Below are 13,326 nucleotides of genomic sequence, written 5' to 3'. Positions count from 1 at the left end.
AGCTTTTGCCCTTCTGCTCCACGGGAGGTTTCTGTCCTCCCTAGACGACCTGGTGGTCCCAGGCTCCCCCAGGAACACCATACCTATACTGAGCTTAGTGCGGACCCCCAGTCAACATAGCCCACTGCAGCTCAGAGCTCCTGAGCTCAAACAATCCTCCAGCCTCAGCCTCCAGGTAGCTTGGATTACAGGTGAGAGCCACCCCACCCAGCCAACGTGGTCCCGGTAAGGAGCTCATCTGTTTTTATTGTCAGCAGTCAGGACATAAAGCTGCCCTGTGCCCAATCAGAAAGGCTAAGCTTACCGGGGCTTGTTACACCCCACGGGCTGAGGACATGCAAGGGGTAGGGAGAAAACAGTGGTTCAAGGAGGTGTGCATTAATGGGGAACCTGTGACTGCTCTGGTGGACTCAGGGAGCTTCATGACTCTTGTACGGAGGGACTTTGTGCCAACGGGCTTGTTGGATTACAGTAAGCAGGAGGACATTTGTTGTGTACACGGGGACAGACATTCTTACCCCACAGCAGACATGACGGTGATGGTGGATGACCAACCATACTTACTTACTGTGGGGGTGGTGGAGAAGTTACCGGTAGCTGCTATCTTGGGCTGGGATTTACCTGTACTCCTGGATTTATTGCGGGAGGCGGGGGCCGAGGAGAGTGGCTGTGACAGGGGTTTGGCTGGTCCTGTGTTAACCCGGGCTCAGTTCCGAGCAGGGGTGGCACCCAGTACAAAGCAGCAGCCGGAGCCTGAACCTTTTTCCAAATTGGACAGTGACCTGTTTGAGGGGGGCAAAAAGGGTCCAAGGAAATCACGTAGCCAGCGGAGGCGAGAGGTGAGTGTGTGGGAGCTCGGCGCCAAGTGCGCTCCCGGCACCGCGCTCCCCTGAGCCAGAGGGAGCGCGGACACGTTGAGTCTGGGATGGGTGCTTAGCGGCGCTCCATCACAACATATTGAGGTAAGTTAAGTTGCTAAACGCTATCAATATCGATCCCTGGAATTCTGATGCATAGAATAAAACATCTAAATCTAAACTGTCACAGGGGGTAAACACAATAAAAACATGCTTTATCTGCAGCATTGCTCATTAAAATGGTACATTACTGATTTATTAAAACTAAATACGATAGGTACACTTAATGACATTATATAAGCCGTTAGGTATTATGGTTGGCAAGTACTTTTACTTTTAATACTTAAGTAGTTTTAAAAGCTTGTACTTTCTTACTTTTACTTAAGTAAAATAATAATGTGGTACTTTGACTTTTACTTGAGTAAATTTTTGTCTGTGTATTTGTACTTTTACTTAAGTACATTGTATGAGTACTTTCTCCACCACTGCCTCCCAGTCCATGATGTCGACACCCACGGTGACAAACAGCCAACAGTCGCTGGATGGAGTAGACAAGGCTTCCATGCAATAATATAGTAGGGTGATGGTGAGAAGGAGGAGGGACCAGAGAACTGCTAGAGAGTGGGTTTGGATGACTTGGATGAAAAGTGGGATAAACTTTAATAGAACAGAGGAGTTTCAGTCTAAGCGCCACAGGACTGATGACTTAGCAAATGGGGAAAGGACCCACAAAGTGTGGAGTGAGATTCGAGCAGAGGGGCAGGTCCTGGGTGGGCATCCACACCTGCTGTCTGACCCAATACCTCAAAATACTAAAGAAAATCCCGATTAGGTACCGTATAATAATATGTAATATTATATATTGTTAAAAATTGTCTTCCAGGTCACCCAACCACTACTAGAAGAACAACATCTGGGAAGGAAGCTTCAACAAATAAAGGTGAGGAGTTTACAGAGTCTTCTTATGAGTTTTATATGAATATTAGTCAAAACTAAATGACTTTTTTTAAACTTTCCTAAGGTTTTAGCAGCTGTGATTTTGCTTCATCTGTCTGAAAAAATAACTTTTTTTCCATCTATAGTTTTACACATCATTGTTGTTCTTCCAAAAGACTGATTGAAATCAACCTAAGCTACTTTTTTTACTTACACTGTACCAATAACAGTATTATTTAACTAATGTTTAAACGCTTACATTGATGTTGAGTTTTCATAAAGTGTTGCAGCGCTATATAAGTTCAGTCCATTTACCATTTAACCAAACCGCCTCCATATTAATTGGGTTTTTGGTGCAGTTTCTAGTCTCAGGAGCCCAAATATGTTTTGAACAGAGTTGCTGGAATGGAATCCCTGACTATTAGTTGTGGTTTCTTGAAAATCTATGTTTAAATTGAAATTTCTTGTGTGGGCAGGTGGCCCAGAGGCCCAAGCAGCACTGTTCTCCTAGACTCTAGAGGGCAGCATTGTGCTCCTGCTCCAAGCATACTACACACTGAGCTATATAAAACACAGGAGTGCAGATTTTGCCGAAAAACTGAAGTCACTGGCCACCATCTTGCTACTCCCTACTCTCACAGAATCCCATAGGATTTGGTTGCAACAACAAGCAGTTTTCTGGCTGTGTGAAAACGTTTCACAGGTAATTCTACAGTCAGTGGATGTACTAACACTATCAACTATTAGGAAATTAGGTGCTGAAATATTTTACATGTTATTCATATTAAATATATATATATGTATATATAAGTATGTGTATATGTATATATATATATATATATATATATATATATATATATATATATATATATATATATATATGTATACACATATGTAAATATATGTTTTTGTATATTGTTATTTATATATTTATAAATGTTAAACATATATATTTAAATGAATAAAATGCAAAATATTTCAGCACATGACTTTCTCAGTACTTGATATTTTTAGAACATAACATAAAAGTATATGGCATTTGACATTTTAAAAGTCTTAAGCCCCGCCTGAACATGAGAAAATCCTCGTTATTCGATGCTGTAGCGCACATATTCCCTAGTTACTGAGGGGAAATAGGGAGTACCAATATGGCGGCTGGTGGCTTCAAAGCGACTCGTTCAAACAGACGGTGATTAGCACTCCAGTGTATTATATAGCTCAGTGATACTACACCCCACTACATGGAACAGTAGAAAAGTTATTTCCAAAAATTTAAAGTTTTGATAAAAGGGCCACTTGTGCCACAAAACTGCCCCCCCCCCCCCCCCCCACACACACACACAAAATCGGATTTCTTTTTTAATCTGATTTAAACACTAATTTATCTGTGCTACAAAGCTGTCCTTGATTTGATCAGGTAAATAAGATGATCTGCCGATAGAATAAGATTTGTGCACTTAAAATAGGAACAATTTATCTCCATCATATTATTTCAAGTGCATGGTGTCTAATTATCTTAATTTAGGGGTCAAAATACTTATTCCATTGGCAAATGATCATATTTACCTGCTCAGATCAAGGACAAAAACATTGTGTTTAAGAACATTTTGCTTATTTTTAGATCCGTTTTTACAGTGAACTTATCAGGCTGCATCAGGAAGATACCTGAGATGAATAAAGATAAAAGCCAACCAAACTACAAGGAAAGAGCTGATAGTATCTCCCCCTGTATGGTTGGCACCAGACAGTCCAGGAGCATCAGGGTGGTGCTGATGAAATTTAAATATAGCCATGTACTATTTTAATGACTGCAGCAGTGCCAAAAATTTATTAAACATTCATATCAGCTTGCCGTGCATCATAGCAACCAAACCGCCTCCATATTAATTGGGTTTTTGGTGCAGTTTCTAGACTCAGGAGCCCAAATATGTTTTAAACAGAGTTGCTGGAATGGAATCCCTGACTATTAGTTGTGGTTTCTTGAAAATCTATGTTTAAATTCAGATTTCTTGGGTGGGCAGGTGGCCCAGAGGCCCAAGTAGCACTGTTCTCCTAGACTCTAGAGGGCAGCATTGTGCTCCTGCTCCAAGCATACTACACCCCACTACACGTAACAGTAGAAAACAGTTATTTCCAACATATTAAAGCCTCTTTCTTTCTTCCAAGATTGACGTTGAGTTCTGTCCAGGAATTATTAACAATTTGACCATGGTGAGCTTTATGGGCCGAATCATAAAAATGTCTGTATTTACAAAGCTCTGCCAAAGAAATACCTGCTTACCATGTTTTTCCACACAGAACTGCTCAGGTAGGAATTTTCCTTGGTGCTCAGAACGTAAACCTTTGGCCGTGGAGGGGCGTGGTAGCCAAAATCACATCACAAGCGAATCTTGCAGATGCATCAAACATATATCAGGCTTTTTTTCCTCAATACAGCTGACCCAGGTCTGACTCTGGCTTACTGTCCTTCATGTCTTCCCCTTTTCTCTTAGTCCTCTTCCTGTCAACCTACTTTCAATAAAAGGGCCACTTGTGCCACAAAAATGCCCCCCCCCCCACCAAAAAAAAATCAGATTTCTTTCTGAATCTGATTTAAACATTAATGTACGTGTGCTACAAGGTTGTGCTGTAGCAATACGAGTGTAATAACACACTCTGCATGAAAGAACCGAAAAATAGACTTGTTGCACTTTTCAGTTTGAACAAATAATTATTTAAAATTAATCAGATAACTGAGATTATGTACTAATTGTGGGCCCAATTTCTGCTCTGCTAAATAAAATCTTCATTCATCAGTAATTTATTGAAATCTTAGGGGGGGAAAGGTGTTATATTTTTCAATAATGTTATATAATATATTGTTAATGATGTTTTTTTCTCAGGACACTCAACCACTGCAGGGAAAGCAACAACTGCTCAAAGTACTAATTCTTCAATGAATGAAGGTGAGGAGTTTTCTAGCAACTTCTTAAATATTGATAAATGGCCCATACTTTTTTTGACAAAATTGTAGTTTGTAGGACATCTAAAAGAAGCTTAACTACCTTTATTTTCTACAAACCACATTAAAATTAGGAAAGAAGGACTCCTTTTCAGCTCCAGTTATTGCCGTAGCTGTGGTTTCAGTCATTATCTTGATTGTGGCCCTGGTGATCACCATGTCTCAGAGGCTGACTTATGGAATGGCTGAATGGTATGGTCTGGCGGACTGAAGCAACGCAGAGAGAGTTGGACCTGTTGGAGGTTTGCACAGGTAGACAGTAATGTGGCAGAACACTGGAGGCATCTTTAGCTGTACCAGTGCTGGAGATATGAGTATCAGGAAGGTTCTGAAGGTCATGGTCAGGGAAAGCTGCTAGGATTCTTTCAGGGAGACAGAGACAGAATAGAAGACAGATGAGAGTCCAGGACAGAGCTGGTAATCTCTGAAAGGGGAGAAACATGGATGAGTGAGTGGCAAGGCCACAGGAACAAAGGTTTGATCAGGTTACCGCTCTGGGTGAACTAATGCTCTGATGCCTTCCATCAAACTCCTGCTCCCTTAAATGCTCCGCTTGATTGGAGATGATCATACTGCCCATCACACCCTGCTGGAGAAGAGCAAGAATGCACCACTAAACCCTCACACAGATCTGTGCACCCGACAGAAAATGACTAAGTCATATGAGAAAGGGCTAAAATGTAGAGAGAAGTAGAGACAAACTAACAGAGGGAAACATGAAAGCTTGAGTAGGAGACAGGTGATGGATAAACCAAGGGTAACTCATCAGGCTGCATCAGGAAGATACCTGAGATGAATAAAAATAAAAGCCAACCAAACTACAAGGAAAGAGGTGATAGTATCTCCTCCAGTATGGTTTGCACCAGACAGTCCAGGAGCATCAGGGTGGTGCTGATGAAAGTCCTCAATGTCCAACATGTCACCAGAAGTAACCCAAGACCTCTCCTCCAGACTATACCCCTCCTAGTCCATGATGTCCACACCCACAGTGGCAAACAGCCAACAGTTGCTGGATGGAGTAGACAAGGCTTCCATCCAATAATTTAGGTTAATGAGGGTGAGGAGAAGGAGGGACCCGCAAACTAGTACGGGGAATGGTTTTGGATCACTTGGAAGACAAGTCGGATAAACCTTCATAGATCAGAGGAGTTTCAGTCTAAATGCCACAGGAGTGATGAATTAGCAAATGGGGAAAGGACCCACAAAGGAAGGAGTGGGATTATGAGATTCAGAGCTGAGGGGCAAGTTCCCTGTTTATGCAGATACACCTGATGTCCAACCTAATATCTGACAAAACGAAAAAACAGAAAAAAGGTAATGTACTGCATATTAATATGTAATATTATATATTGTTAAGAATCTTCTTTCATGTAACCCAACCAGTACAGGAACAAAAAATATTCAAATCACATAATCTGGGAGCATAGTGTCAGGAGTTCAGGAGTTTGCATTATCTTTCTTATGTATTTATATAAATATTATTTAAAACTAAACAACTTTTTTCTAAAAACCTTCCTGAGCACTTTTCAGCTGTTGTCTTGCCTAAGATAATCTCTCTGGAAAAACAAATTCAAAGTTTTTTTTTGTCAGTTTCCCACATCAGTGTGGTTTTGGATTCTTTGGCCTAAAGACTCTGATTAAAATTAACCTAAACTACTTTTTCACTTCGACTTAACAGGGCAACACTGTTCAGAACCAGTAAAAGCTCTTGTAATCTACCTTGACTGATGTCACTTACAGACGTAGGTTTTAACAGCCGTCACACTGAGAGATATTCACGGCAAATATCTGACAGTGTCAGACATTAATCTCAGGTTATCTTTGGTTGCAAGACTAACAATAGTTGTCCATGAATCTGTGTCACAGTGTGATGTAAGACCACAGACTTAGAGCCACAACCAAAGATTTCTCATGATTTTCCTTCAGTTCTCGTCTCTCGTCTGCGAGTGCCCCAAATCACACAATTTATACCAGACATAAGAAGTGAATATTTTAATTTATTGAAAATTACTATGTATACCTTATTCAAAAATCTGATCATCTTCATGAGATCGTCATACAACAACAGAGTGTCTTCATTCAGATGCTCCTTCAGACCCACAAGAGAGCATTCCTTCCCCCAGGCATCAGAATCCTGCATGCCTGCATCCTGCATTGTAGAAACCTGCATAATATGAGTTACAACAACAAAAAAACTCCCCTAGTGATTAAAAGGTATTTTGGAATTTAATTTAACTGAATTAATATTTTTCTGATATTACAATTCATATATCAGTAAGTCCTGCTTCTTTTGAGTTTTCCTGCAGTCCTCCCTGGAAATCTGTATTCCTGTGCAGGTGGTGGGAAATGAAGTCATGTCGCTTCTATTGAAGATACATGTTAAAAGGAAAGTGTTTGCAGAAGAGATGGAGCAGGAAATCAGCTGACCAGTGACTGACTGATCTTCTGGTCAGAGTAAAGCAGCAGCACCAGCTGCAACACTCTTTAGAGTAGAAGTTAAAAGAAACCATCACCGTTGTGATAGTTTTCTCTTTGTTTAGAAACAGTATTTAAATCTTGCTTAACCAACCAAATAGCTGAATCATAACAACCCTGCTCCAAACACACACACCCACATGTGCTGATGTGATGTTTTGATGTGAACTTCCAGAGTCCCTTTCATGATTTGTTCTTGCAATCAGTTCTATCTTATTTCTATGCTGAATAAAAGTGTAAAGTTTAGCTTTGTTAAATCGGACTGCTGATGAATAAAAAAGAAAAACTTAAGTAAAAACTAAAGTAATATCATCATTTAAATCTGAAACTGCAATAAATTGTTTCTTGTTTCTTTTTACAGGTTTGTGGCGTATCGTCATGGTTTCTGTGGGGTTAGCAACACTTTCAATAATTGTTGTGAGCGTCAACATTTGGGAGAGAAATAAACGTAAGGCAGATCAATAATCAGTCCAATCAAGATAATTACTTAACTTTTGGTATTTTAAAATGCTTGGTATAAAACCCAAACTAAATATACATTAATGTGCAGAAGAAAATTGGTATATTCTGTTCATCTCCTCACGCCTGTTGATGTAAGCTTTGAGATTTTAATGTCACTATTTGTATTTTCAAAATCCTCTAAGGACTAATTAATTAAACTAACTAAAAAATGACTTACTTAAAGATGTTAAATAGTGGTTTAATGACTTCCACTAACTGCATTTGAAATGGATTTAATTTTTAGCTCTTTCTAAAAGCTTGATCTCTAAATTTCCGCCTTGTTTCAGGGACAACTAAAAGCAGCTGGTCAGCTCATCTAAGGGCCCATGAAGGAACATAAGTCTAGAGTGGATCTGAGAGGTAATAAGCAGTGAGATTGTTTAATCATTCATTCTTTTTCCGACAAATTTATCCCTTGTGGGGTCGCAAGGGGTGCTGGAGCCTATCTCCAGCGGTCAATGGGCGAGAGGCGGGGTACATCCTGGACAGTCTATTGCAGGGCAACACAGATACAGACAGGACAAACAGCCATTCACACACACACTCACACCCAAGGAGAATTTAGTGAGGCCAATTAATCTAACATTTGTGTTTTTAGACTGTGGGAGGAAGCCTGAGTACCCAGAGAGAACCCACGCATGCACAGGGAGAACATGCAGAAAGACCCAGGGTCAGACTGGAACCCAGGAACTTCTTGCTGCAAGGCAACATAATGTGCATTACAGTAGTCAAGAGAAGTTAGTTAAAATAGGATAAAGGCATGTGTTATTCTCTCAAAGCCATGTCTTAAAAATGGCTTAGGTTTTGCTTGCCATAAAGAAAAATCCATTAGGGCCCAAATTATTTGGGAATACTAGTTGACAGGAGCAAAACCAAGTTGGGGTCTCATTAAAAATGGGGCCTGAAAGTTGTGTATGAGACTTTTCACGCAAAAGTTGTGATATTTAAAAAGAATACTTAATGGGAAAATACGCTGTCCTCATGGCATCTCTGACCCAGTCGTACACTCATTTTGGAGGCAGGGGAAACTGGTGACGCAGATGGTAATGTGGTTAATTGAAGCCAATCTACTTTTTTCTCAGATCTTCAATTGCACTCCATATCAGACTTTAATCGTATACCAATTGATTATAAGCATTCAAAACCATTGTACGAGTCATGCTTATGCTAGTGACACATAACTATGCGTAAGGACCTTTTCAATAAATAACAACAATGCCCATAAGCGATTTTAAATCTTAGATAAAAGTCCATACAACATTTTATCTGGGTTTTCTACCATCACATCCCTGTCTCTGATGATCACCAGGATGACGTGTTCCACAGATTAACACCTAATTGTGACAGGATTTGAGGCAATTACTTTAATTGTTGTAAACATTGTACAACTTATACTCTTTAATTTATAACATTTTCACGACGCACATATTTAGGGACAGGTGAAGTATCTTGGGAGGCTGGTTGTGTAGGCCTAACCCCAGGTGGCTTCCTGGGGTTAGGCCTCTGAAGCTGCAGGTTCTGAGTGGTGTGTGTGTGTGTGTGGGGGGGGAAGTCAGATCTGTTGCAGAAAACACAATATTTGTAGCAGGAGTGAGGAGTGCAGCAAATAATATGTTTAGTTTAAATCACAGTTTGCATAATAGTGACATTTTATTTACTTAAAGGAATACAGCAGTGGTGACGACTACAGAGACCATCCATCCATGAGAGAGGACACGTGAAGCTGGTGATCCTGGGGGTGCAGTGACTGTTGAGGACTTGGAACAGAAGTCATCCAGATCAACCCATCTGTGTCCTGCAAGCAAGATTTACTGGTGCTGCAAACGACAGACTTTTTCTGCAGTGTCCTTGTTATAGGAAAACTGAACTCAAGCTTCATGTTGGACTCAACGGTGGACTGAATTAAACGTGCTATTACATAAAGTCAATTGTTCCAGGTGCTGGGGATAATTCTGGAGGTGATTCGTCCAGTGAGGTCCCAGTAGAGCCACCAGAGCCAATTAGGGCCCCAGATAATGTTATAAGAAGTCACCTTCAAGAGCTTACTAGGTAGAGAGATGACCTTCTAAGGCTAAATGAGGAAACCACGGGTCAAAGAGAAAAGACCAGCCATGCCCTGACTTGTTCGTACGTTTCTGTTCCAGGTGAAGCTCAAGTTTGGATTTTTACTGGGGAGTGAGAAAAGATTATGGTCTGTTGAAGAATTTATTGAAGAGGACTATTAAAGTTTTTTTGGACAGACAACTGAGGAACTTTGTAATTTTATTCTTTCATTGTTGCGTGAACAAGCACTTGAGGAAGTAATGTTATGTATGGGGGGGGGGGGGGGGGGGGGCAACCAGCTGGACTTAGTGATTTATTCTCCTACCAGAGAAAAGCTTTTGGTGAGGGATGCAGTGTCACACAGCTTTTAGCTGTTCTACAACTGTAAACAGGAAGGTGGAGAAGTTATCCATGAATACTCCCATCCACTGTCTCAGATGCTGAGTTCTGTTGTAAAACAGTTTATTGAAGGATTAAGGAATGGCATCCTGATACTGAGTTAAGAAAACTGGTCAGAGAGAAACCATGCTCCAATTTGCTGAAGGGGAGGAATGAAGCTTTCTGTTGGGAAATTCAGGAAAACTGATCTTATTTTGCTAAAGGTGTATTAAATCATACGGTTCAGTCAGAAGCATTAGAAGCTCAGTGGTCAGTGACAAAACAGCTCCACACATTGACCCCTTCTGGTTTACAAGAGGTGCAATAGGCTGATACCCAGCAGGCAGGGACGGATTAAGGGTAGTCTGGGCCCCTGGGCAAAGAATTTGCCCAGCCCCCCCCAAAAAAAAAAAAAAAGTTTACAAACCATGCTATTGTGAATTGTGAATAAATTGCCAGAGTTCAATGAAACCTAGCAGAAATACTAGGTGCAGCTATATGCACACGATCTCAAATGATGTAAATTCAAAAATGCAAAGAGAATTAAATTGTTGAAACTAAGCGCAATCAGAAACGCTGTCAATATGTTCAATGAAATTAACAACCTGCTAAGGTTTAGACTGAGTGAGAGAGTGGGGGAGGGGCAGCCACTATCTACTACAAAAAATGCATGCTGTGTGCATGTGTGTGACAGAGGCATGGAGAGGAAGACAGAGATGAGGGAAGGTATTGAGTTGGCTAAATTAAAAATGCTGTGTTAATTGCAGTATTAAATTACGTTTTATCATTGTAAATACATATTAAGTGTGAGTGTTTTACAGCAGGCTTATGAAACATGTTAGGTGCAAATTGTGAGGAAATAAGGAAAAAAACATTGAATAAGTTAAATAAACATGTCATGAGATCCGTGTAGTTACAATGGCGTACCGCGCACGTGACGTCACCATCTCATGAGCAACGCCCCTTGCAAGTTGCCACTAAAGTAGGTCAAACAGTGTCAGAGCGCACGTAGCAACCAGCCATTACACATGCAACAGATACAACGATATGACCGATTTTTCAGCTGTTAAACTATCACAAGAGGATGTCCAGGCGCCCATTTTACTGGTAGAACTGTGGAACAACATACCAACGTTCAGCTCAAACGATGGCTTGAGTGTCGAGGGCTTAGAAAGACTGGAAAACGGGCAGAGTTGATAGAAAGGTAAGTCGATGTTTTTCTCCTGCTCGGCGTTCATGGCCGTTTCTTTCTGTTTGTAGTCACCGTCCAGGAATCGGTATAAATTGTCCGGCCCGCCGAACAATTTAGTCCGGTCTGGTGGCCAAATGCATTATCATTATCCAACGGCTGTATCTCCTCGCTACATCGACCGGTCTGCACCAGATTTTTTGTGAATCATGGGGGAGCGCTGCCGAACACATTTGTGGGAATCGCCCGGTGGACGGGCGGGGAAAATGCGTAACAGCATCTGCGGTGGGGGGCGGCCGGCGGTCAGCTGGTCACCGCCCCCCACTGCGGCGGTGGCCAATAGGCCAGAGCGGCGCTTGGCTGCGATGGCCGATTGACGCCACTTGCGGCTTTAACATCCTTCACATGCGGCCTATCAGCGTACCTCGAATCGCTGTTGCACGTTCCATACCAACAATGTGTCAAGCGGTAGTTTTACTGAGTAAAACCAAGGGTAACATACAGCAAAAGAGTGGAGGAAAACGCATATTTGCCCTCCCTGTACCACGTGATATGACGTCACGTTCTAAAAATAGCTCCTTGCGGTACGCCATTAGCGATGACACTACATGTGGATCAAGCTAGAGTCCACCTCTTTTAAGCATACTAGCTGGGATCCATGTGGGGCCCGCTAAAAGCATCCTTACCCGGGGCATGTGGTAAGTCAGAGGCCCCTGGTAGGGGCCCTCAAAATCAGTCAGAGGCCCACCACACCATCCATTGTCATAAGGCAAAAGCAGGGCTAGGGGCCCTGGTAGTCATAGGGCCTGCTGAAAATATCCTCCACCCTCACCCCTCATCCATTTTTATAAGGGGCCCAAAAGCAGGGCAAGGGCCCTTCCACAACCACATCCACTCTTACCAACGTTCCAGGGTGAGGGTGCTTTCATCAGGGCCCATGGCTGACTAGCAGGAGCAGCTGTGGAGCCCGCTAAAAGCACCCTAAGGGCCTGTGGTTAGTCAGAGGGCCCTGGTAGGAAGTACCCCCCACACCAAACCCTCAAAGGGCTCTTGGTAGCCAAATGTCAGGGGTCCCCACTCCCTCCTTGTTTTCATCAGACGCCCTATGAAATAATGTATTGTATCGTATATGTTGAAACAGTTTTGGTCTCGGGCCCCCCCGGGGCCCCTGGCAGCAGAGGGCCCCTGGGCGCCGGCCCCACTGGCCCGGTCCGTAATCCGCCCTTGCCAGCAGGGGGAGCAGGTAGCTGAGTGAAGGAACACATTGACTGAGTTCTCAACTGCTGTATAGCTGAACCGTGTAAACGTGCCCAGCTGACTTCACTGGAACCCAAACCAAGGGTCAAACCACGGCCCTCATATACAGGAGGGCCAGTCTATTTGTTTTAAATGTCGAGTCTTTGGACATATTGCCAGAAAATGTCTAAGTAGGTTGGCTATCTCCGTTCACTTAAGACTTAAACAGGCCCACAAACAAGTCAGAGAGTGTTCTGAGCAAAAAAGCAGCAGAGCAGATTTTCTCTCTAAAAAACAGAGTCCAGCCCCCCCCCCCCCCCCCCCCCCCCCCCAATGAAAATGAGAAAAAGCCACTGAATGAAAAGTATGAGTCCAATATTCTGACTGGTAGTGTGTGTGTTGTATCTGTATCTGTTTTTCTGACCATTGTCCTTATTTAATTTACTGCTTTCAGTCTGTATGTTTAATCTTTATTTAAAGCTTTCCTTGTTCTTAAATATATTCTCAGTTTTTCCCATTTGGTGTCTAAGAAGTATAATACCCATAAATAATAGACAATGAGTTTTTGTTCTGTAAATGTGTGACTTTGCAGCTGCAGCTTTAAAATAAACTGAGTTGATAGGTGTATAAATGTCACCATCAATGTGCTAACCACGAGTATTTCTCTGTTCATTGTGGGTTAAAACCTCCAGAGCGCTGTTGCTATTCAC

General features: G+C 42.0%; 2 long non-coding RNA genes across 2 annotated transcripts; one reads left to right on the top strand and one right to left on the bottom strand.

The window, feature by feature from the left end:
* Positions 1-1,268: 1,268 nt before the first annotated feature.
* On the bottom strand, positions 1,269-12,850 carry LOC118558335. The gene is made up of 3 exons (XR_004928316.1): positions 12,838-12,850; positions 4,817-4,818; positions 1,269-1,346 (listed from the first exon to the last, which is right to left on the bottom strand). It is a non-coding gene; the product is annotated as an uncharacterized LOC118558335 (long non-coding RNA).
* LOC118558333 lies at positions 7,529-9,918 on the top strand. The gene is made up of 3 exons (XR_004928311.1): positions 7,529-7,717; positions 8,058-8,130; positions 9,435-9,918. It is a non-coding gene; the product is annotated as an uncharacterized LOC118558333 (long non-coding RNA).
* Positions 12,851-13,326: the final 476 nt, after the last annotated feature.

The sequence above is a fragment of the Fundulus heteroclitus genome, unplaced genomic scaffold, assembly GCF_011125445.2.
Source record: "Fundulus heteroclitus isolate FHET01 unplaced genomic scaffold, MU-UCD_Fhet_4.1 scaffold_123, whole genome shotgun sequence".
In the NCBI taxonomy this organism is placed as follows: domain Eukaryota; kingdom Metazoa; phylum Chordata; class Actinopteri; order Cyprinodontiformes; family Fundulidae; genus Fundulus; species Fundulus heteroclitus.
This window is presented reverse-complemented; position numbering and strand designations above follow the sequence as displayed.